The sequence below is a fragment of the Lepisma saccharinum genome, chromosome 15 (genome assembly GCF_977018435.1).
Source record: "Lepisma saccharinum chromosome 15, izLepSacc3.1, whole genome shotgun sequence".
Taxonomy (NCBI): Eukaryota; Metazoa; Arthropoda; class Insecta; order Zygentoma; family Lepismatidae; genus Lepisma; species Lepisma saccharinum.
The window spans coordinates 32,750,281-32,776,452 of record NC_139243.1 but is presented as its reverse complement, the minus strand read 5'-3'; the positions used below and the strand labels follow the sequence as shown (position 1 = coordinate 32,776,452).

The 26,172-nt window shown below is 39.6% G+C and overlaps 1 protein-coding gene across 3 annotated transcripts in view; it reads right to left on the bottom strand.

Moving 5' to 3' along the window:
- LOC145999664 (vitamin D3 receptor B-like) overlaps window positions 1-26,172 on the bottom strand; it is a 153,532-nt gene that overhangs the window by 75,674 nt on the left and 51,686 nt on the right. For 2 of the 3 annotated variants that reach the window (XM_083136794.1, XM_083136796.1), the window contains exon 2: window positions 13,074-13,134. The exons of the other annotated variant lie outside the window; for it this stretch is intronic. The gene's annotated coding sequence lies outside the window, so the exon portion shown is untranslated. The remainder of the gene's footprint in view (window positions 1-13,073; window positions 13,135-26,172) is intronic. 3 annotated transcript variants of the gene reach the window in all.

Below are 26,172 nucleotides of genomic sequence, written 5' to 3'. Positions count from 1 at the left end.
ATCACGGTTGCCCCTACTTCCGGACGTCCATGTTGAAGACCCTTATGTCCAACCGTGTTTGCATCACTTTTGGAATGTGGACGAGTGAAATGTACATATCATTATCATCGTCACACTTGAGACTTATGAGCGACCTATCCTTATCAACAACTCAAAGAGTTGTAGTAGTATCTAGCAGATACACTAGACAATGGATAATGTCTAATTAACATTGCATGTTAATAAAGAACATTATAAAACTGTCAAAGCTGGAAATCGGCTGTAACTCGTTTATTCTGTAATTGTTGACATTCGTACTTACTTATTCTGCATTGCGAAAGATTGTTTAACAAGCGATTTCGCTTTTTATCTATCGTCGACATATCGAGTAATTACTGTTCGTTCTTTTCTCGCTTCCTGAACACGCAAAATGGCGGGCAAATCTTGACTAGCGTTGTGTTTCAAACGGCAAAGCAGTGTTTCAACCTTCTTAACAGAAAAATTCCCGCATAACCCTGAAAACCATCCCCGCATAGCCCCAAAAACCATTCGGGATAGTATGACCATCCACGAATAGCTCTAAAAACCATTCCCACATAGCTCCAAAAACCATTCACGCATAGCCCCAAAAACCATTCTGGATCGTATAACCATCCACGAATAGCGCCCAAAACCATTCACGATAGCCCCACGCACCATCACGGTAAGGTTAGGTTAGGTTGCTTTAGGTTGGGCAATATAGTGAAAAACTGTGTGTTTGGAAACATTTACCGGGGATTACGTCATTAGATGCTCGCAACATCCGGTTCAAGTACATGGATGGAAATGCATGGACAGCTTTCGTGCATCGGACGGACATTATTATAGAAAAATACATGAATTAGCGGCCAAATACATTGAAAAATGTACGACCTTCCAAAATTACACAGAAACTCAATTCCGTAAGTACTTTCTGCTGTAAATTTGAAGAAATCCGATTCCCGGCTTTGATAGTTTTACCAAGAACATTCAGATAGAAAATACATGCCGCTCTAAATGTTCTCGGTAAGGACATCATTTCCATCATTTGCCAGTTTTCAACATTGTCAAAACTACTGCCATCTACAATCTTCCACCTTAAACAATGAACCTCAAAGTAGCCCTTCCATATCTAATGTGGATCTCATTGAGCAACAAAACTTTCGACACGGAGTGACGTATAGGGTAGAACCAATCAATCACGCCACTGAATATATAAGATGTTTCACTCGCTCTCGGAGCCTGATTTTCGCTTGCAAATATCAAAGTATTGGTTAAAATTAGACTTCGAATTTTAGGTTTTTAACCTATTTTCTCCATTACAGGTATGTAAGAAATAATAAGTTATGTCAACATTTGATTTCAAAACGCAACAACTGATGAAGTTTTATAGTGTCTAAAAAAACGATTTCGCTTGTTAGAACCTATTTTAGGCTTTTGCGCCTAAATCAAGTCTTTTTTAGGTTTTTATAAATTTTTAAAGGTTTTGCAGGATTTTTATGTCACTCAGAGGCATTTGCTTTTTTTCGTCACGAAAAATTTCAATGACGAACGTGTTTGAAACGTACTCTCAGTCGATTTCCCTTCCTCCAAGTCCATGGTGAATTGTCAAAGCTCTAAACAAAGCAAAACGTCTGGTGCCACTGTTACCTGTACAGGCCAAACTGCAAACTAGTGACCTGCATGGTCTTGCTCACTTTCGTGTCACTTCGGTGCATTGTGTCATTCACGCCTTGCAAACTAACATTTCAGCATTGAAGTTTGCACCACTGACTGTTTTTGTTGAAATATTATTTTCAGCTTATAAGATGATCCTCACAGACAACATTGCGAGTTTAACTGTGGATAACATGAACAAAGATTATTGCCTAACTAAACGGGAGGAGTGGATTTTAATAGGAAATTTCCAATGGTATGTTCTGTCATCGCCGTAGGGTTAGGCAACACACATAACGTTATGCAAGATAATGTGTATTTCAGGATATAGGTGCCTATACCTAATCAGCATTTTTTAGAAATTTTTGAACTATTTTAAGTCTCTTTTTTAACCTACTTCATAATTTTTCGGGCCTAACTTAATATTTTTAGGACCTATTTTAGAATTTTTCGAACCTATTTTAAGACTCTCTCTCTCTCACACACACACACACACACACACACACACACACAAAGAGGAAGAAAGAAAGAGAGAGAGAGACAGGCTCTTCTCTCTTCCTCTTCTTTCTCTCTTTCTCAGAAGGAGAAAGAGAAGAGGGAGAGAGGAAAGAGAGAGAGAGACACAGAGGGGGGTCCGGGAGAGGGGACTTCTCTCACTCTCTCTCTCTATATATATAAAAAGAGAGGAGAGAGAGAGAGAGAGAGAGAGAGAGAGAGAAAGAGAGAGAGAAAGAGAGAGAAGTTTCATTCTTTCTTTCTTTCCTTCTCTCCTTCTCCTTCTTTCCTTATTTCTTTCCTTTTTCCTTCTCTCTCTCGCTCTCTTTCTCTCTCTTTCTCTTTCTCTCTCTTTCTCTGTATCTGTGGAAAGGAAGAAAGAAAGAAGGCACGAGAGAGAGAGAGAGAGAGACAGAGCTGTCCTCTCTCTCTCTCTCTCTCGTTTTTCGAACCTATTTTAGGATTTTTGGAGCCTATTTTCGAAACCTAAAAGCACACTTTTTACAATCTAAAAATCCACGGTCTAGTCATAATGTAATGGAATTTACTACGGGTGTATGAGAAGCATGGTGACGACACAGCGAGAGTTGGAAGTGGTAGCCATTAGTATCAATACCAGCCTGCACACGACTCTCCATGTTACACACGCAAAGCAAAATAATAACAACGAGGCATTTACATCTCGCATGTTTAACCTTCCGCATTCTGTTACGTAAAACGTCAATCTCTTATGCTTTGCAGCTTCTCTATTATTTGGTCCGAATTGCAAGCAGTTAACACATACGCCATTTCAATTACAATAAAGTGGTGGAATAAACTTCACAATACTCATTATCTCAAGCCCCTGTATATTATACAGGGTGAAGAATATTGTATCCTCGATATCAGGTGGCAACTATATACGAACGCAGGCGTAGCCCGTTCCACTTTGGAACGGCCCTTGTTCCAAATACACTATGTGGAAGAAAGTCATTGGACACCACATGTCAGCGGATACCATCAGTTTTCTTGCAATCAATAGGTGGTCGGTCCGCCTTTGGCAGCGATAACAGCAGCCACTCGTCGTGGTAAACTTGGCACAAAGTTGTGTAGTACATCGAGTGGGATATTCCGGCATTACTCCTACAGTACAGTCACCAACCCTGGAAGTGTAGAAGGGCGAGGCGATCGCGACCTCAATCGGCGCTCCAGTTCGTCCCATAGATCTTCGATAGGGTTGAGGTCAGGACACTGAGCAGGCCAATCCAGTCGGGTGACATTATTTTCTGCATACCACTCTATGGTAGCCCTGGAAATATGACAAGTCGCATTATAGTCCTGGAACACACATTCTTCGTTTCCATAGAAACGCCACAACGTGGGGAGCATGGAGTTGTCGAGAATATCTCGGTAGGACGCAGACGTCATGTGGACATAGACCGGTACCAGTGGACCCACGCCATGCCAGCTGAAACAACCACAGACCATGATGCCACCACCACCAAATTTCACTGTGGGCACTGCACACTCGGGTAACAGACGTACTCCGGGTAATCGCTATACCCACACTCTCCCATTTGATCCAAACAGTGTGAAGCATGATTCATCACTCCATAGGACTTTCCGCCATTGCTCCACCGTCCAGTTTCTCCGCTCTTTACACCAACGTAGTCCCTGCCGTTTATTGTTTTCTGTTATCAGGGGCTTGTGGACAGCGGCTCGGCCATGATAACCAAGCGCATGGGCCTCCTTGCGAAGTATCTTGGTCGAAACAGTCAAATTTGTCGCACTTTGAAACTCTTCTGCAATCGAATGCATCAGACTGGACCTGTATTTCCGAATCTCCCTCTTCAGCACTCTCCTGTCCCGGTCGTCCAATTTCGTGGGTCTTCCACTTCGTGATGCAGTGCTGCAGAGTCCCTTTTCTTTCCACTTCTTGATGACAAAGGCTACAGTTGACTTAGCGACCTGTCGGGCATCAGCTATGCTACGTATATCCATGCCTCCTATGGAGCAACCTACTATGATCCCTCTTTCAAACATGGTGAGCTCTTTCCTTTCCGTCATTTTTTCAGCGAATGATCTGAGAAGCCTCCTGCTGCCGTATATATACCCGTCTGTACTCTCTTTTCCATGAGGAGTTCCTTTCAGAGTTGAAACCGAGGTGTCCAATGACTTTCTTCCACATAGTGTATATAGCAGCACTAACACAAATCTTTACGGCAGAAACAGTACTAACGTAGGACTAACGATGGACAAAATTTGGTTATTTTTCTAGACAAGTAGCGAGCTAAGTTCACGGACCTATCTTCCATCCTTGTCTAGATGCAAGGTTCGAAATCGTGTATGACTTATCGCACAAAACTCCAACACTTTCATTCTCAAGCGCCGTATTTCACCTTCTGGAATTCTTTCGTGGTTAGGTTTGGTTTAAATCTCTCACCATAAATACACTACATTTAGCCTAACAATGAAAGCATAGAATCTGACGTCAGAAGATGAAATACGGCGCTTCACCAAGAAGGTGTTTGAGTTCAGTGCGATGAGAGAGACCGTTCGTACTCGGTTTGCTGTAACGTTGGCCGATTCGGACACGAATCAGGTCAGTGAAGGCGTCCATTCGAACAGGTTCAATTTAGGTGGGCAAAGGGCACTGCGACGGGCCAGTGAGGATCACCATCCACCCCAGGCCGGAGAAGGGGCGTACTCTCTGCTGTCCTGATGGTTCTCAGTGCAATACGTCTTAGGGAGATTTCAGACGAAAGCGGTACACTGCATGCAGCAAGCGAACACGTATCGCTTGGAATCGAACTCTTAGTAATCAGTTCAACCTTTCGAATCGAAAAGGCACGTGCCGCTTGTTGCTTGCGTGTCGCTTGGACTGGGTCGTTTTTCTCAATATCATGTCGCCTCAGTCTGTTGTTTGCGCATGCGCTTCACCGTGCATGTTTTGCTTTAGGCAGCTTTCACATCGAAGCGACAAGCAATGCAAGTCCCTTTGGAAGGAGGAAATAAACAGCAACCTTTCAAACTGTAGCGCCATGACCAAGGGCGCCAGCAGGGGGGGGAAGGTACTTGCCCCCCACCCCCTCCCTGAGATATGGGAAAGACTTCGTGAAATTGGAATGCTGAATTGTAGCATGAAAACGTGGACGAGGGCAGGGCCAATTAAGACAAAATTGGGCCTGATGCTTGAAATCTTCGGTGAACAATAAACACAGCGACGTTATAGTTACGTCACAGCGCAAAGAATAATAATAACTGTATAATAAGTAACGCTGTGTCTAGGCGTCCGAAATTGGGGCTCCAAATTTCATTCTAAGATTTATTTTCAAATTAATATAGGAAAAGAAAACTGTTCAGCTTTAGGAAAATTCTCGTCTGTTTTCATCTGGGACTATTTCAGGAACGGGCCTAATGCTGCAGCATCAATAGCACCAACGTTAATCCGGCACTGGACGAGGGGTGGCATGAAAGAAGCAGATTAAGTACCCATGGAAATTATCCTCGTGGCGGGTATGCTTTATGAGAATTTTCTAAACCTGGGGAAAGCATCACCCCATGTTCCCCCTACTTTGAACACTGCTTCCCCCCCCTGAAAAAAAAAATCTGCGGGCGGCCCTGGGCATAACAGGCCTTCCAGCCTGCATTCAATTCGATTGGTGAATTCCTAACCGACACGTGTTGCTTGTCGCTTCGATGTGAAAACTCCCTTATGGAATGAGTTATTTTACACCGCATACATTTGTAGGTAAATAACAAACGTTGAACATGAGAGATGAAGCCTTGAAACAGATTACAGATTTATGATCTAGAAACCAGAACTAACTGGATTTGTCAGCGTTAGGTCCGCTTAGTACTTTACACGGAAGCATTTTGGTTAGCTTTTGCTATGACAATGTATATAATATATACAGCACGAAAGGCACGTCGAGCTACACAATCTATGGTGAGTGTGCGGTGATTACAATTTAAACAATTAAAATGCATACGTGTGCTGCATAGGTTAATACTCTCGGTTGAATAGTTATCGGCTTTTAAAAATGTGAAGTGATACATTGTTTACATCTAATGCGGCTGCCATTAGAGCAAAAGGTATAAATATGGGCCCCCTTTTTATGTTGTCATTTTCGGAGGAAACAAATTAATATATCAAGCACCTGCCTTTAAAATGCATATCTATGAAATATATACTTAAATGTAATAGCATGTTAAAGTACAGAAGGTCTCTTTTTTTTTAAAAAAAAGCAATTTTCAAAAAATGTTAAAATGATGTATTTCAAAATTGTGGTCTAAATATGGATTACTAGTGGCAATATCACAAAAAGCAATTAAAATTTATCGCTAAAACATTATAAAATTCATATTTATGAATAATCTGTTGTTTTTAAAATCACGCGGAATGGGAAAAAATAGAAATTAAGAAAAACATCCAAATATTTGTTGAAAATGTGATCTCAACATCAGACCTCATGTCATAGCCCATATTTAGACCATCACGCCATTTTTCTTCTTCAATTTATTTTCGCTCTCTGTGGTACATATTTCACAAATAAATCATGGCATCATAAAAGCCCACATTTGTTTTATGTACCGCTACTATCATAACCTATGCAAAGCTGATGAGAATTCAGAAAACGTTTGAGTGAAAACATACCTGCAAAAAGTTTTCGGAGGTCGCAATTCTATAACAGCGTCCAAGCCCGAAACTAATCACCACTTTCTCTTGCGAATTGGCGCCGCAACCTTTGTCCTTGACAGATAACCAGTTCCAACAGCCTCTGCCAGGCTGCAGTACCCGGGAGCGCTTATAACTCCAAAACCCATATTTAAACCTTCGCCCATATTTAGACCTTCTCCTCTACATCTGCACTCGTGATCTAGAAATGCTTCTGATTGGTTACGTTACGAAAAATGCTACGGAAATCACTGGCGGGTACAGCCCCTTTCGAAATTTTGAGAAAATAAACATTTTCAAATAATAGCAGTGAAGAACTCAGGGAAACGAGATTGGTTAATACAAAATTCTGTTAAAATTGTCCCCGCAAGTCATTTCTGAGAGTAGAATGTTCAAAATATACAAAATATATTATTGCGTACACCGTCTTCCTAGTAATCAGCTCTACACTATGCACCTTTACAATTCCAGCCTCTCCCGGAAAAAAAAAATCATGCCTACGCCTGTGACAGAAATAGGTCCACACCCCTGGCACCCCTAAGGGTAGGGGTGGGAAGGGGTGACATGTAAAAAGAATCGAGAACCACCGATATAAAATTCCGCACAAACAAACATCCGTGACTCTATGCAATCCGCAAAACGATAGTGTTTCGCGGGTTGTCTGACATTCAGGGTGTGTTGCGAATGGAATCCATAGTTTTCGTGGCACTCCCAATGCGGTACAACTCCAAGTTCGTCCATCATCTATCGGAAGGAGGGATAAGAGGGGGTGAAAAATAAAATGCCGCAAATGAACTAGATTAATGTCGAATCCATAGTTTTCGGAGTCGCTAAGGTGATTGGTGACATTCACGATGACATTTAAAATTATACATTATAGTTAGAATTCATTATTTTCCTGCCTAATACAAGATTGGGATAAATAAATACCCGGGCAACGCCGGATAATCAGCTAGTCCTGTAATAGCCTATGCCATGGCATCTAAAATGCCATAAGATTTTTCAGTTTACACGTAACATTTTGGTCGTGGCATAAATGCTAGGGAAAATGCTTTCGTCTAAAGCTGGTATCATACTAACCAATACAAGAATCTGCTCGGCAGCGAAAGGTGGCGAGAAAACGTAAAAGCTCTCGTTTGTAGTTTTTAACCAAAAACCTGGGCCCAGGATCCCACCACCGAAGGTTGAGGGTTCAAATCCGGCTAAAATTGTTTCATTGCGAACGTTTCATGGAATGATAATTTATTCACATCGTCGTGATTATGCTAAGGAGGCGGGAAAGCGATGCGAAATAAGACAAAAACTAACCCAAGAACTCTAGGTACGAAAACGACGGCTGCAGTTAGCACACAAAACAAGAGATCCTTTTCATCCGTGACCGCCATCTTGAAGTTACCCGATAACCTTTTCTCGATCTTCATGTTTTCGTTTTCTTCTACTTTTTTTTTTAAAAGAACCGCAGTCCAATTGCGATGACTCTGAGGGGTTCCAGCGAATACGTGTAAGAATCTTTTTATTACCGAAGTCAGCTCCACAGTATCAAAGGCAGGCACGGTGCCAAGTCTGGCTGGAAACAAGCCAAAAAGACAGCTGAACTTCGATAATTTGATTCGTTCGGACAAAATAGTGGAAGCAACGTAACCGAAAACCTCCTATTGCAACTGCATCATTTAAAAAGAAAAGTCTTTACATTCCAGTGTTCTGTCATGTAGACATTGTCTCTAGGTTTGTTTAGTTTCTGATCAGTGGTTTAACTTGGTAATTGTTAACAGTGGTGCCAACTGTTGAGAAACATTGGATGGGCTGAACCCGTAGATATGTTTCACAACTTTAAGCTATAATATGTGTTATACGTAGGGTGAGGATATGCTCTAAATTCCTTTTTAGTTCTTTGGTTAGAAAATATAGGTTCTTACGTTTAGACAACTGTTTCACACCATTTATAAGAGAAATACATTTAAGCACACGAGAGAAACAGGACATGACATAGAGTGGGATGAGGCTAAGCAGATAGGAAGGGAGAAGATAGTAGAAGTGAGGAAATGGAAGGAGGCCAAGGAAATAAGAGTACAAAGGGGAAGATGACAATGAACTGGAATGGGAGACTAAAGTTAAACAAAGAATGGAAGAAGTTGTTAGAAAGAGTGGAAAGGACAAGAGCGACGGAGGAGAAAAGAAGGAAGAGGAATGAAGAAAGAATAAGCAAAAGAGCGTGAAATAAGGAGTCCAACCACGTTCCAGATGGAAGGAAATGTTTTCAGGTGAAACAACAGTTGATACGAGAAGGCAACCTGCTGGAACACCTGGAAAGGAATGTTCCAAATAAACAACTTTCTAATATTCTTGTAGCCAAGACGAAGATGGAGGGACAACGTTGAGATGGACCTAAAGGAAATCGGTTGGGATGGAAAAGAGTATATAGATCTTGCTCAAGATAGGGACAGATGGAAGGCCTGTGTTGCTGCAGCCATGAACATTCGGGTTTAAGAAGGCTAGAGAGTTAGTTAGTTAATATTCTTGTGTCTGGATGGGAGTGATTTTTGTGTATATATATATCTTCCTGTTTTGTACCTTATTTCATTTGTACTTGGTACAGAGTCTGAAGAAGACCTTGGTAGAAGGTTGAAACATTACGTTTAGTTTATGTTTTTAAAATAATATAAATTCTGCCTTCGTCAGCATATTGGATTTTTGAGAAATACATGAATTTTGGAGTGGCTGGTTTTGCCTTTATTAATCATAAGTAACTATTTTGAACATAAATGATTTTTGAGTAACTAGTCTGGGAAAATGACAAAAAATTGTGGATGTTTATCAATTTCAGTGCCTATTTTGTATTTTTCGGTGCTTTTTGTTTGCCTATTTTGATAGTAGCTCTTACACTGTCTATCTACCATTACGCACAAGTAATTATGAAGATCTCGTTTAAATCCTGAACTTTAACCTACGACGTCCCGGAATTGGAACTCTAAGGATATCAAAAGCTAACCTGAGCCATGCGTAATATCTTCTTGATTAATTCTGCTCATTATCGCGTTCCTATAAGCTTATGTGATTAGGTTAGGCACATCAGGTTTTGGTGTTGTTGACGTTTAGTTCTCGTGACGTCACTCGGTGCAGGGTCGGGTTTAACCAGGCGGTGTCTGAGGCACTTCTTGAGTGTGGTATAATCGAATCGCTGCTGGAGTGGCAACAACAATCGAAGCTTCATCGATAACTCGCCTCTCACCTCTGATGTCTCTTTCGTTCAGATGAATGCTTCTTTTATAAGCAAAACGCATTTGGAGAGGGAAGGGGTGTTTTGGGGACATTGTGTGCCATTCCGGCTACATTCTTTTCGGGTCATTTATAAGCGCCACAGTGTGGTCACTATTGGAAACACTAGAACACTGCCAAACGTAAGAAAGAAGTGTTGAAATACAGGTAATTGCTACGCCACAGCTATAAGGTAGAGAACATATTGAATGAAGCGCCGTTCCACAGGGCATGGTCTTATACACATTTATTTTACGCTCCATTTCCTTCTCTCAGGGAGGAACAGACAATACAAAAATGCAATGTTTTTTTGTTGTTTTTTTCGTGCCGCAACAGCCGATTACCAGGGCTTGTCTTTACTCTTTTTCTTCCTTCCTCCATTAAGAAGGAAAGGCGCATCTACCTACTACCGACCACACTCCCTCATACCTCAGCAGAGGTGGGAGATAATTCAACCAGTTGCGGGGTGATGTGTGGTCAGCAGGACGAACCCCCAGTCGTTGTAGGTTTCCATGACCAGGTTACGCTACTCATTCGTAGCTCCCCAATTTCCTCACGATGATGGGTGGCAACCGGTCCTATACACAGGCCAAAATCTCGGAAAAAAAGTTGTTACGCTTCGCGCAGAAGACTGGAACCAGAGCGCGTTCAGTAGCCCAAGCACAAATCCTGACCACGGGACACAATGATCTAATGTAACCAGCAGTGGCGTAGCGTTATAGTACGCCCGTACGCCCGGCGTTCCCAGATTTAAAATTTCAAAAATGCTTAAATGCTGTGATTATAAAGTAAAACGTGACTAATTTCATATATGTTTGACCTTCATGGCATTATAATGGCTATTTTTCGCGATCCGCTTGCAACGCTCCACTCTCAACACTCGTTCTAGCATCTTTTTTCAATGCCTTTCCCGGCCGGACGCCGAGCAGGTTCGGCGTACAGGACTCCTATATTCCTTGCTGCCTTTATGGAGGGAAAGCTTCCATTTCTACAGCACGCGCGTAAATAGGCTCTCTTACGCCGGCGTACGAGAGGTCTACCGTGATTGGTTCATGTGATCCTTCCTGCCTTCTGAAGCAGACCACAGCGGCAGAATTCCTACCCGGTTCTTCGCTCTTCGCGCTCATGCAACCCGTGCTATGTGATGCTACAATACGCAATATTGACTGACGTAACTTTACCAATCTCAAATATACTGCTTCTTAATGGCCACTGCATTGTATAATTTATCGCACGAACAGCGATGTGTATTAGAAACTAAAAGATCAACACAGTTTTTGTCAAATAAGTTGGTGAAGTCCTCGTGATAGAAATTCAGCCTGTGGCTGCTCTACCACTTAACCCGCAAAACTATTATTTTCTTATTGTATTTTTTCGTTATTATCTAACTACTTAACATTGTGTGAATGGAAATGTTTAGCATTCATTTGAAAACTCTTAACATCGAATGGTCTCTGGAGAAAATTATTTTAAAATGTTTATCAGCATTCTCAAGATGTAATAAACAGTGGTCTGAATTACTAATCGGCACTGTTACGTCAGTAGAGTGTACGATATTTTGATCATCCACTCTGCTTTTCACAGTGCGCCAAGACGACAGAGGTCCCTGGTTCGAATCCCGGCGTGAGCACGGGTGTTCTTTGTCAGTGTCCCTTCATCAATATCATCACTCATATTCATATTCGCAATTAACCAAAAGTGGTAGAAAAGCGAAGTAAAATAAACCAAATCAATCAGTAGTTGGATCGCCCACAACAATGACGTCTACTGTTGTGCAGAGGCGCATGTGATTCAGGTAGGTTTTTAATGACTTGCGTCATGCAGAAAGATATAAAAAAAGGTATAGAACACCAGAGTTCAAAACATTTGTGGCATAGTGAGGCATCTAATTGTCTAGCTAAAACATGCATGGATGATGTTTTATTGAAAACCCAGCTGACTTCAGGCAAATAAACAATACCTGTGGCGACTAATACCATAAGTAAATTATTAAGCAAGAAAGGGCCGACCCTTCCTTCGGACTTGGCGTTCCCACCCGAAATGTCCATGCTACGCCACTGGTAACCAGCATAAGAAACACGGATACTTAAAGAATACTTGGGTTTGAAGTGTGCTGGACTACACCATGGAGACGGCTGGTGTAGATATTATGTTATATCTTAGAGAGAATGTGGTTCTCTGCAGATACATAAAAAAATATATAACAGTAGAAAGAGATGGAGATGATAAAGAAGGTGATATATATGAAGAGGCTGAGGAGGGTTAAGGAAGAGAAGGACCGAAGAAGAGTATACGGTAAATGAAAAGATGTGGATAATGTAAGGAGTATCTTATAGGTGGTTGAAAGTGTGGTGCAGGAAATTGATTGATTGATTTAGTTTATTTTACTTCGCGTTTTGTGCCTCTTGGCTAATTTGCGAAGATGGGGATGAGTGTTGAAATGATGAAATTGATGAATGGACAGTCACAAACAACCAAGCCCGACCGGGATTCGAACCCGGGACCCTTGGCGTCGCAGTGCGATGTGCTAACCACTCGGCCACAGGGTCGGGCGTGGTGCAGGAAAGAGTGAAACGGTGAAGTAGCAAAAAGCCAAAGAAGTGGATGAAAAAGGGAACAAAGAAAACAGAATACTGCATTATGATTCAAAAGATAAGGATGAAAATGAGGAGAAGGGAAAGGGTGAAGTAGGAAGAAGGCAAACAACAGGATGAAAATGAAGGGAAGACTATATCAGAATAGTGTACCAAAATATGTGGATGAAGAGAAAAGAAGGAAGAATGATAAGTACAATAAGTGAAGTAAGAAGAAGGACAAGAACAGAAGGGAGAAGGAAAGGAAGAGAAGAATAGAAATAGAGGTTTTGGTGAATCCAGAGATGTGGATCGAGAGGAAGTATAGGAGAAATAGTAATAAGGAAAATGATAGAATATGAAGAAGGCAAAGTACACGACGAAGATGGAAAGTATGAAAAGAAGTGTTGAAGAGAAGAAATCAAGAAACAATACATTACCTTATGGAAAATGATGGCCGAAATATCATCTGCTGGTGGACGATTACATCTGGTAGGCAGTCTGAAAAAAAAATAAAAGGCAATGTTTCAGGGGTGGTTGCAAGAATAATATTGCATGGAATATTAATGAATGTAATATTTCGCACCTAATGTTGCATTTTATAGTTCCATAGTGTTCAGCATGCGATGGTGGCAGTTAAAAAATCTAAATGTCATGAGAGGTACGTGAGTCAATACAAAGAAAGAAAGACAAGAAAATAATTAAACCCGAATCCAAGAGTTCTATGGAAAAGAACGAGAGATGTCGGGATATACTTAGACAGAATGTATTAGAGCCGATGGACGTTATTAATAACCACAGAGACTGTAAAAAAGAGGCAGAATTGTTAAATTCACGACGCAAGTAATTAAGTATACTTAAAACATTACACAAATATACAATATTTGTCCCATATGAATTGAAAGTATGCCTCCCACAAATAGGCCTATACATATGAAATTCAATATGTTTAAGATAATTAACACCGGTATTATATACCGTTAATGAATATGTGAAATATAATAACTATTATTAGACGGATAATACATATGACGAATAGGTATACGTGAGAAACGTATGTGCAAGGGAACACTACAAATAATCTAAGTGTAAATAAATGAGATATTAAATAGTTCCATTCTATGTCGTTTATTTCGTAGTTGGCTCTATGTTTTACATATTGTTACAAGTTTAACGAATTCACAAACTGCATATAAAGAATCATACTATGTGATAAAGATAGGAATACACTAGGAAGGATAGGAATAGAATACTAGGAATAAGGCGAATAACTGGGTGAAGAAGGATAGACAGTAAAGGATAGAAGAAGAGTATACAGTAAAACTTCTAACGGACACCTCTGAATAGCGGATACCTCTAAATTACCCGGCAGATATACACGGGGTTTAATGGCAATATTACTTCTCAATAACGGACATTCTTAATAACGGACGCGGACACTGAAAACTACTTCCCAAACGCAAATAAAACTTCTTAATAACGGACAGCTTGAAAGAAAACGGTTGCAATTCCTTTTATAGGAAAAGGATTATAGTATTATACCAATTTTAATCTTAGTTTTAGTGAGCTGAAGTACTTCATAATTCTATGAAATCAGTTCATTATGAATACTGTAATCCAATCTCTTGCCTAGAACCTTAAATTTTGTGTGCAAAATGTCACACAAATGTAACGCTGGAATGCACCAGTAGTATAAGCATTGAAACGTATGAAATGCATCTTTATCGCTACTTGTGTATTTAGTTTTATATTGCTTATCGTATTTTTGTACTACCTCAACGAATTATCAATTCAGCTCTAACAACAAACAGCCTCTACCTCCCTTAAGGCATAATGCAATCATCACTCTTTTACGATTTGCCTGGCATTGTTGTTGCCCGTTTCTAATCAAATTCTAACTAATTGCACGACAGCCAGTTGCTTCGCGACTGTTTGAAACTCAACCTGCAAGAATTTAGACAAACTATCTTGTGGCAGTTCCAACTAAAATATTTTTGTGTTTGTTTCGCTGAGTTGGCAACCCTGCCTTGTTATCTTTCGCTGAGTTGGCAACCCTGCCTTGTCGTTATCTTTCGCTTGTTTGCCACCTAGTCTCGCTTGTCGTCTCGTTCAGCCCCTCTCCTTGTTTTTTGTAATGTAAACGCGACGCTGCGAAACGTAAGGTCAAGGGAGACAAATCAAAAAGAATAACGCATTTCTTGCGTCATGCTGCATGGGTGAGCAATGCGAACCGTTTATCTTTACGACGTGTTTCTTTTTTCTCTTAAAGGAAAACTACTCATATGTTGACCGTTTTAGAGCACTACGGGGGTAACTGACACTCGCCTGGACGAATGAGCTAAAACTAACTCTCTAGCCTTCTTAAACCCGAAGCTTCATGGCTGCAGCAACATAGGCCTTCCATCTGTCCCTATCCTGAGCAAGATCTATATACTCTTTTCCATCCATACCGATTTCCTTTAGGTCCATCTCAACGTTATCCCTCTATCTTCGTCTTGGTCTTCCTACAGGTCTCTTACCATCAGGTTTCCCAACAAGAATTCTATAAACTCTTCTTTCCTCTCCCGTTCGTGCCACATGGCCTGCCCACCTAAGTTTTCATGATTTAATTATTCTAATAATATCTCGACATGAATACAAATTATGTAGTTCTAAATTATGTAACCTTCTCCACTCACCTGTCTCCTCATCCCTTTTAGGTCCAAATATTTTCCTAAGGATCTTATTTTGAAACACTCAATTTATGTACCTCTTTCAATGCAAGGGACCAAGTTTCAAACCCATATAATACTACAGGCAAGATTACTGTTTTGTATATTTTAACTTTTAGTTTCTTAGATATTAAACGAGAAGACTGGACGAATGAACAGCTACATTAGATTCACTATTAAAGCACCCAGAAAGAAGTTAAAAACATTTACACCAGGGTGGATAAATACAGGGTGGGAAATAACGTTTTGCTAGGGGTCTGCAGGAAAAAGTAACAACAATTAAGAAATTATGGTAATACCAAATGTTTACTACGACAATTGTGGTTACAAAAACAAAATTAAAAGTTAGTTCACGACAAAGCACCTTGCTTCAAGGCAAATGCTAAAACCAAGACCTTCTTCGGCGAAGTGGCATTGACTTCTTCAGCAGTTCTGAATGGCCGGGTGCATCACCGGACCTGAATGCAGCGGAGCACTTTGGGGCTATTCTGAAGGACGCAGTTGAGTCCTTGATGATAGTGGAACGCGGACCGGACCGCTATTCCCGGCCAACACTCCTTGCACATCTCGAACAAGTCCTCCGTGACATGGAATGGTATACTGACTTGTTAGCGAATCTTCTGAGCTCCTACCCTGATCGTCTTCGTGCTGTGAGAGAAGCAAACGGCGGACATATTAACATTTAATTTTGTTTTTGTAACCACAATTGTCGTAGTAAACATTTGGTATTACCATCATTTCTTAATTGTTGTTACTTTTTACTGTGGACCCCTAGCAAAAGGTTATTTCCCACCCTGTATGATAATTTTTAAATTTAAAAAAGTATGTTTCTGGTAAACGACCTAGTAAAATTTGCACAATTTGATTAAAGCAAATAAAAGATTCATTTTTCTGTTTCTGTTCCTGTATATGTGTGAACTTACTATGGAAATGTTTGTTGAGTATGTTAATGAAACAATAATAATTTCAGTAAGTTTTGTTCCAGTGAAAATAAAACATTCTAGATGTAGTATATACTTGTAACTTAAAATATTTTTTAGTCCTTGTAGGTGAATTTTGGCATTTTTTTAATAATAGTTTGCTTAATATCAGCTTTAATGATAATATTTATGGTTTAACATGATTAGTATTTTGTATATTATTCTACACAAAATGTTTGCTATTTTTGCCCATAAAAATTATCGAATTTTAAATCAAGAGGAATTTAATTGTTTACAGCTTATGTATTACATTTCCTTTCATCTGAACTTCACCCCATCAGTAAATATATTATGTATTGCAGAGGCGCAACCACGAATTTTTGTTTGGGGGGCAAGTACCAGGATAAACGTACCAATAATATTAATAATTTAATAATAATAATGCTAATAGTAATAATGTTAATAATAATGATGTTGTTATAACATTATATTATTATTATTGTTATTATTATTGATTTGCTTTATTTTACTTCGCTTATTGTGCCACTTTTGGCTAATTTGCGAAGATAGGGATCAGTGATCACATGATGAAATTGATGAATGGACACTCACAAACATCTACGCCAAAGCCGGGATTCGAACCCGTGACTAACATTATTATTATTATTATCAATAGTAGTAGTAGTAGTGGTGGTGGTGGTATCGAAGATGTTATTACCTTGTAGAAGTTGGTGCTAAAGCAGTTGTAAACACAAGGCTTACTTCTCTGTCTGGTAATTTACAATCCATTACAGAGAAGGCGGTAATGAAATAATGCTAGCGAAGCGAGCAAGAAAATTTTTGGATTCAATTCTTTTGCTGGCTGAAATCAATATTGATTTAATAGGGTGCAAATAATTTCACAGGACGCCAATGCATTCTCTCTGTTACAACTTTTGTGCCTCCCCGATGGTGTAATCGTCGCCTTGTGATCAAGGGGTCCCGGGTTCGATACTCAGTAGAGGCACATGGCACAGTGGTTCGGATCCCATTCTAAACTGTAGGTCCAGTCCCGATTAGCCTTTCTGTGCATAAATGGACTTAAAACTACAAATCAATGAATCAATTTTACAAATTATTTTCATTTAGATCGTTCGGCGCCCAGGGCCGACTTCCGCCGCCCCCTAGGTACAGTTCTGAACTCGATAAGACTAAGAAAAGTAGGTATTGCAAGCGAAAATTTTACGAAAAGTATTTTTATTTGCATAAAATATGAAGTTGTGGACGGTAATTGTCCCCTGCAGGTACACTGGGGCCGTCAAAGTTTGCCCCCTCCTTGCCCCTAGAAGTCATTTCCGTACAAGCTTGGGGGCAATGCCCCCCTGCTCCCCTGTGGTTGCGCCACTGATGTATTGTTACCTTTTTCGTTCCTATCAAAATTGATTCCCATAAATTATTTATTTAAAGTGATTTAAATCAGTGATCTTTTTTTTAAAAAAATCACCTGATTTAAATTGTGATTTCACCTCGATTTACACTGAAGTATTTAAAATAGGCACCTACTACAAGTGAAAACATTTGCAGCGAAGTAGGGAATTAATAAAAAGATAGAGACAAATTAATTAAAACATTCATGGGAAGTAGTGTATTTGAATGGCCGTATGCCGGGAGCGCACGAACAAAATGTATACCACGAGTGTACAAAATCCATGGCGATGTTGCCACGTTGTCAACTGTTTCCTTTTCAACATGAATACATATTTGCGTAATGGTCTTATCACTATATGCTAATTTTATAGTTACACTTAAATTCTTTCTTTCTAACCTAACCTTACCTTACCTAACCTAACACCAAAGGAGGCCAAGGAAATAGAGAAGAAAGGGGAAGAAGACGGAGTGAACTGGAATGGGTGACTGAAGATAAACAAAGGATGGAAGAAGGTGTTAGAAAGAGTGGAAAGGACAAGAGCGAAGGAGGAGAAAGGAAGGAAGAGGAATGAAGAAAGGAAGGATAAGGAAAAGGAGCGTCAGATAAAGAGTCCAACCACGTTCCAGATGTAAGAAAATGTTTATCTAAATCGCCTGTCAGGTGAAAAAACAGTTGACAGGAGAAGGCCACCTGCTGGTGTGTGTGTGTGTGTGTGTGTGTGTGTGTGTATATATATATATATATATATATATATATATATATATATATATATATATATATATATATATATATAGTCCAGTTTTGTACCTTGTTACATTTGTACTTGGTACAGAGTCTGAAGAAGGCCTTGCTAGATGGTTGAAACGTTACATTTAGTTTATGTTTTAAAATAAAATAAATTTCTGCCTTGGTCAGCATATTTAGTTTTTGATCCCTTGGAGTTCCGTTACAGCAGACTATCTTTGTAAGTCCTACACTCTGGTATTAGTATTGTGCAGAACCGTAGCCAGGATTTTATTTATGGGGGGGGGGGTTCATCCCTTATCAGCAAAGGCGTCGCCAGGAATATTTGTAGGGGGGCAGGCCACTGATAAAAAACTTTAGTAGAAATAATTATGACAATAAAAATTACTACCACGGTTATAATTGTCATTTTACAATAATAACTATTACAAGTTATTAAAAATAAATCAATATTAATCCAAATTTATTGTTATTACTATTATTATTATTATTACATAAATGGAGAGACGTTGCTACTCGATCCACGGTATGAGTCAATTTCCAACACAATTGTTGTCCATTATTTTTCTTACATTTTGTCCAGTTAGTGTACTGAAATTCATAGTTATTGTATTTTGTTATTAACTTTTACACATTCCGTCCAAAAAAAGGATTTAAAAGTTAGGGGCAAACTTTACTCATAGAGTTTATATTGTGTGACCTCTCACAAAGAAAACTATACATTTTGAGAGCTGTGGATCCATTTATTCTTTGGATTTTTTTGGTAGAATATAAAATATAATCTGGTTCCTCTATCATTCACTAAACTTTCATCGATCTAATGTTTAATCCTGCTAAGGAAGTAAAATTAATTACCACTATACACTACTTAAATTAGATATTTGTAGGATTTCGGGGGCAGTCCCCTTAGCCCTCCTCCTGGCTACCTGCCTGGTATTGTGTTAGCTTCTTTGCCGCTTTTGGCTAATTGCGTAGATGAGGATGAGTGATGATATAATGAAATTGATGAAGGGCCACTCACAAATAACACCCAGGCTGGGATGTGAACCCAGGACTCTGGAGTTGTAGTATACTGTGATAACCACTGCGCCAAAGAAGTGATAATGTTCACTGTTATGATACTTGCATTATCTTCCTAAAGGCAAATACCAAAACAGCGAACATTACCTCATAATGTTCAAAGTTATGATACTTGCATATCTTCCTAAAGGCAAATACCAAAACAGCGAACATTACCTGATAATGTTCACTGCTATGATACTTGCATTATCTTCCTAAAGGCAAATACCAAAACAGCGAACATTACCTGATAATGTTCACTGTTATGATACTTGCATTATCTTCCTAAAGGCAAATACCAAAACAGCGAACATTACCTGATAATGTTCACTGCTATGATACTTGCATTATCTTCCTAAAGGCAAATACCAAAACAGCGAACATTACCTGATAATGTTCACTGTTATGATACTTGCATTATCTTCCTAAAGGCAAATACCAAAACAGCGAACATTACCTGATAATGTTCACTGCTATGATACTTGCATTATCTTCCTAAAGGCAAATACCAAAACAGCGAACATTACCTGATAATGTTCCCTGTTATGATACTTGCATTATCTTCCTAAAGGCAAATACCAAAACAGCGAACATTACCTGATAATGTTCACTGCTATGATACTTGCATTATCTTCCTAAAGCCAAATACCAAAACAGCGAACATTACCTGATAATATTCACTGTTATGATACTTGCATTATCTTCCTAAAGGCAAATACCAAAACAGCGAACATTACCTGATAATGTTCACTGCTATGATACTTGCATTATCTTCCTAAAGGCAAATACCAAAACAGCGAACATTACCTGATAATGGTACCTGTTATGATACTTGCATTATCTTCCTAAAGGCAAATACCAAAACAGCGAACATTACCTGATAATGTTCACTGCTATGATACTTGCATTATATTCCTAAAGCCAAATACCAAAACAGCGAACATTACCTGATAATGTTCACTGCTATGATACTTGCATTATCTTCCTAAAGGCAAATACCAAAACAGCGAACATTACCTGATAATGTTCACTGTTATGATACTTGCATTATCTTCCTAAAGGCAAATACCAAAACAGCGAACATTACCTGATAATGTTCACTGCTATGATACTTGCATTATCTTCCTAAAGCCAAATACCAAAACAGCGAACATTACCTGATAATGGTCCCTGTTATGATACTTGCATTATCTTCCTAAAGCCAAATACCAAAACAGCGAACATTACCTGATAATGGTACCTGTTATGATACTTGCATTATCTTCCTAAAGGCAAATACCAAAACAGCGAACATTACCTGATAATGTTCACTGCTATGATACTTGCATTATCTTCCTAAAGCCAAATACCAAAACAGCGAACATTACCTGATAATGGTCCCTGTTATGATACTTGCATTATCTTCCTAAAGGCAAATACCAAAACAGCGAACATTACCTGATAATGTTCACTGCTATGATACTTGCATTATCTTCCTAAAGGCAAATACCAAAACAGTGAACATTACCTGATAATGTTCACTGCTATGATACTTGCATTATCTTCCTAAAGGCAAATACCAAAACAGCGAACATTACCTGATAATGTTCACTGCTATGATACTTGCATTATCTTCCTAAAGGCAAATACCAAAACAGTGAACATTACCTGATAATGTTCACTGCTATGATACTTGCATTATCTTCCTAAAGCCAAATACCAAAACGGCGAACATTACCTGATAATGTTCACTGCTATGATACTTGCATTATCTTCCTAAAGGCAAATACCAAAACAGCGAACATTACCTGATAATGTTCACTGCTATGATACTTGCATTATCTTCCTAAAGCCAAATACCAAAACAGCGAACATTACCTGATAATGGTCCCTGTTATGATACTTGCATTATCTTCCTAAAGGCAAATACCAAAACAGCGAACATTACCTGATAATGGTCCCTGTTATGATACTTGCATTATCTTCCTAAAGGCAAATACCAAAACAGTGAACATTACCTGATAATGTTCACTGCTATGATACTTGCATTATCTTCCTAAAGGCAAATACCAAAACAGCGAACATTACCTGATAATGTTCACTGCTATGATACTTGCATTATCTTCCTAAAGGCAAATACCAAAACAGTGAACATTACCTGATAATGTTCACTGCTATGATACTTGCATTATCTTCCTAAAGCCAAATACCAAAACGGCGAACATTACCTGATAATGTTCACTGCTATGATACTTGCATTATCTTCCTAAAGGCAAATACCAAAACGGCGAACATTACCTGATAATGTTCACTGCTATGATACTTGCATTATCTTCCTAAAGCCAAATACCAAAACAGCGAACATTACCTGATAATGTTCACTGTTATGATACTTGCATTATCTTCCGGAAGGTTTTTCCTCGCAAATTTAAATTATGTCCAAGTTGGGTATTGTTTCATTACAGTAGGGAACTTGGACCGTATTCAAATTGATTTTGGAAAAAGGTCCCTGGACCGTATTTAAATTGATCCGGAAAAAAATGTTCCTGGACAGTATTTAAATTTATACGAAAAGAAGAAAGGTTCCTGGACCGAATTTAAATACTTTACAGATACAAAAATTTTTACGGTGCAGAACTCATTTCCGCTCGCTGATCTTTTCTCCTGGACCGGAATTGAATTTCTAGACCTTTAACCCTGTTGATTGATTGATTGATTTAGTTTATTTATATTTGGCGTTTTGTGCCTCTTGGCTAATTTGCGAAGATGGGGATGAGTGATGAAATTGATGAATGGACATTCACAAACAACCAAGCCCGAGCGGGATTCGAGCCCGGGACCCTTGGCGTCGGAGCGCGAGGTGCTAACCACTCGCACACAGGGTCAGGTTTTGTGTATGTACTTTAACATGAATATGTGGAATAAATTGTTTGCATGGTTCCCAGGTCCGCCTCACGAATTGACGTAAAACTGTGTGCGGCCATGTTGACTAGCAATCGCGTTCTTCCGTCATTGCGCTAACCGGTAATGGAGGCGATGACTGACGAGCCACTCGCTTCCGAGGAGCTGGCCAGCGTGGGCGACTGTTTCCACGGGTCTCGAAGAGATCACGTGCAACAGAAGTGTTTACAGAATGAACTTTTGCAAGGGGTGCGTGCGTGCAGAGGCAATTCAACTCAAGGCCAGGGAACAGAAGGCAAAAGACGCGCTAAAAATGGCGTGCTAAAGTACAGTTTTATATCTTAGAAAGCATCTGCGTTGTTTTTCAATATGAGTCTGTTTTTGTGGTTCTTGCACGAAATATATAACATGAGAAACCGTGACGATACATTAAACATGATAGATTAAAACTACGTTACGTTAAATACAGTGCCTGGGTAGGAGTGTTGTAATATTCCCGTCTATACTCTGTCCAGGGATTCTCTGGAGCTAGGTCGCGCATAAGAATATAAAGGAGGTGGGCGGAGCAGCTGGGAGCTGCAGTCACTTTGCAAGTTCCCTCGTACCAGTCGAAGCGATTAGGAGGGAGCTTGGGGGCAATGGACCCCCAATTTTTGTCACTTTTGCCCCCGCACTATGCTAAACCTTATTTAGCAAGAGGAAGTAAACGGTCCTTGCCCCCAGTTTTGGAACCCAACCGCCGCCACTGCCTCGTACTTTTTCATTGGTCGAGCTCTCTCGATTCACTACTTGCACAAACGCTTGCTTTCATTTCCTCGCTGCACGAATTTCCTGGAGAGAGTATAGTTCGCCTCACTTCTTGAGTGCAGTAAAACATCGTTAATACGGACACCGATAAGCCGGACAGGCCAAAAAAACAGAATACAAGGTTTGAAATGTGGCTAGAAGTCAACAAGAGAACTTCCCACAGAAAAGGCAGTCAACCACCGATGAAATTCTGTTTCCCGCAGACTTTGTACTGTACTGTATAGTGTATTTAGACCTATGCCCTTTAAATACACCATAATAAACGTGTTTTGTTGCTATAAACTGAATTTTAATGCACTTTCTACTGTTCTTTTAGGTTATTTCAGTTAATCCGAACTTTCGTTAAGCCGGTCAACTTATCCTACCCATTAGTCCGCATTAACGAGGTTTTACTGTATATGTTTAATCAACAGTGCTAAGTTTCATATTTCACTGCACAGAAACTGCAAGAAAACGGTTGCTTAACTATTAGCAGAATAGTTACTTTAATATAAAAAATGTAGTTAGCGTGTGCCACTCGTGACAATGGAATAAATACCTCATGTATAATGATATTGTTATATTAAGTGTCCTTTGCATTAATTTTTGAACTTCCTGGCAAATTTGAAGGCCAAATTTCGATTTACAGCGTGTCTCACAGTACCATGGAAAAGCATTTACACCGAAGTAACATATTTAAAAAAACACAAACACACGATAACATTCACTAAAATAATGCACTTAGAGTACTCAGAAACAAAACTGTATTTGCACTGAAGTAGTGTATTTAAAGTTCGCAGTAACAAGAAATAAAAGCATTCTGAAGTAACGTATTTAAAACATATTTTATAAATTTAGTTACTAATCTCAGTCGGCGCAGGAAAGCGTACTTTCATAGTCACAGTAAGCGTACTTCCTTGGGTGTACTTTTTCCACACATTAAGAACTTAAAAAATACAATAGATTAGACATAGTTTATCTTTTACTTCCATACAAGCGAATGTGTGGCGAAACTTACCTTGCATAGGACTGGGACCAAAAGAGTCCTCAAGAGGGCGCTCAATTTTTTATTTCATTTCATTGGTCTAATATCGCAGTAAAGGCGAAATTGGGATTCACATTTTTAAAAGAATTCAAGAGATTATTATTATCAACACAGATAACGAAAGAACAAATATCAGGTTGTTTAAAGTTTAAACGTTTAAAGTTTAAACGTAAACACTGCTGTATATGAGACAGACTACATTTTATAATTTGCAATTCTTTGCACCAATTGCATCTACCGTTCATCAGGACCTGGTCTGTATATCTCTATTAAGGGGATAGAGAAATACACACGTACTTTGTAAATTACACTTGAGGCATAAACATTAATATTGTTTCCATCTTGTTGGTCATGTGATTCACCAAAGAAGAACCCCATAAACATTACGTGAGAGATGTAACACTGCAAATTAAGAGGGGTGAACCCCCTGAACGCGTTTATAGCATCGCAAAGAGGGAAACAACAACTGCAATATTGGTGGCTTCCCCGCTCCCCACTACCCTTGCCAGCATATTGAGCGCCCGCCGTAAGAACTGCAAACACCTATAGTGTCCCACTTCAATAGGTTCAGTTTCGTTAAAAGAAAAATTGGAAAGCAGGCTGCGTGGCGGAGCTGTTATCACATCGCGCCACGATTCCAGGGGTCCCAGGTACGAATCCCAGCCTGGGCATGGATGTTTGTGAGTGTCATGTCATCACTCATCGCCATCTTCGCAAAACTAGCACAAAAATCGAAGTAAAATGAATAAAAAAAAGCAAATCAATCAAAAATTGGAAACTCTTGTGCGAATTGGAACGAGAATTCGAGCGGTTTTACTGGTTATTTGTTATATTTCGTCGCGTGAAAACGAGAGGGCACGCTTTTTAAGGTCCAGGAATCCATGAATTCTAATTGATTCTATTGCGTTCCGTAACAGCACCGGAAACTTTTTTCAAGCACAAATTAAATTCAGTTCAAGTTGCGTATGGTTTCATTCAATACTAAACTTGGAGCGTATTAAAATTTATCCGGGGAAAAGATTCACGAAACGAATTCAAATTCTTTACAGATAAATAGGTTCTTAACGGTCCAGAACACATTCACGGTTGCTGATTTTCTCTCCCGGACCGGAATTGAATTTATTTACAATTTCTGGACCTCTAACAACCCTGACAGAGGAACGTAACTTCAATTTATCGAATTTACAGAAGAGGAAATAATGTATTCTCAGGAATATATGTCTAACACTCAAAAATAGAGACTCCACCTTACTGCTAAGGAGCTAAGGATTAGAAGAGGAGATGTATCGAGATGTGAGATTTCTTGACACCGAATATACTCCTCGTGACCATTGGTGCAACAAACTACACAATGCACAACAAAAAGGTAAAGTGCTCCCCCGTGCTTAGCACCACGCCATGAAGGCGTATAGGGGGTGTGGGGGTAACGCCCCACATTTTCTTGATCCGGTCATGAGTGGGGGTGATGTGATCAGCATCACGTCCCTGACCGCCTTTACGCCCCAAGGTTTCCCCCAGGTACCCATGTCATTCGACGCTGGGTGGGCGCCGGAGCCGCTTCCAACGTTAGAAAAGTTCGCGGATTTGAACCGGCCGGGGATCGAACCAGGGACCTTGAGCATGGTAGTTACATGTTACCGACTGAGCCACCAAGGCCGCAATGCACCAAATCTATCTATATATAGATATGAGACACATGGCTCATTATAATAAATCTTATACCTTTCTGCACAACTCACAACAACTCACGTAATTTTGATCATGGTCCAAGAATTTTCCAGTGTCTTAGCCAGTGTCTCAATCAATTTATTTTCATTTCCTTAATAGCTTTCATTTCTCCTTCCAACTCATTTCTTACTTTATGTGTTCATATCAGACGATCCATTCTTCGTCATAGCGACACTTATTGTCTTCGTAGCGTCCTGGCCATACAACGCTACACTTCATTATCCTCAGTTCCGGGAATATGTGGAGAAAGGCTGCGCA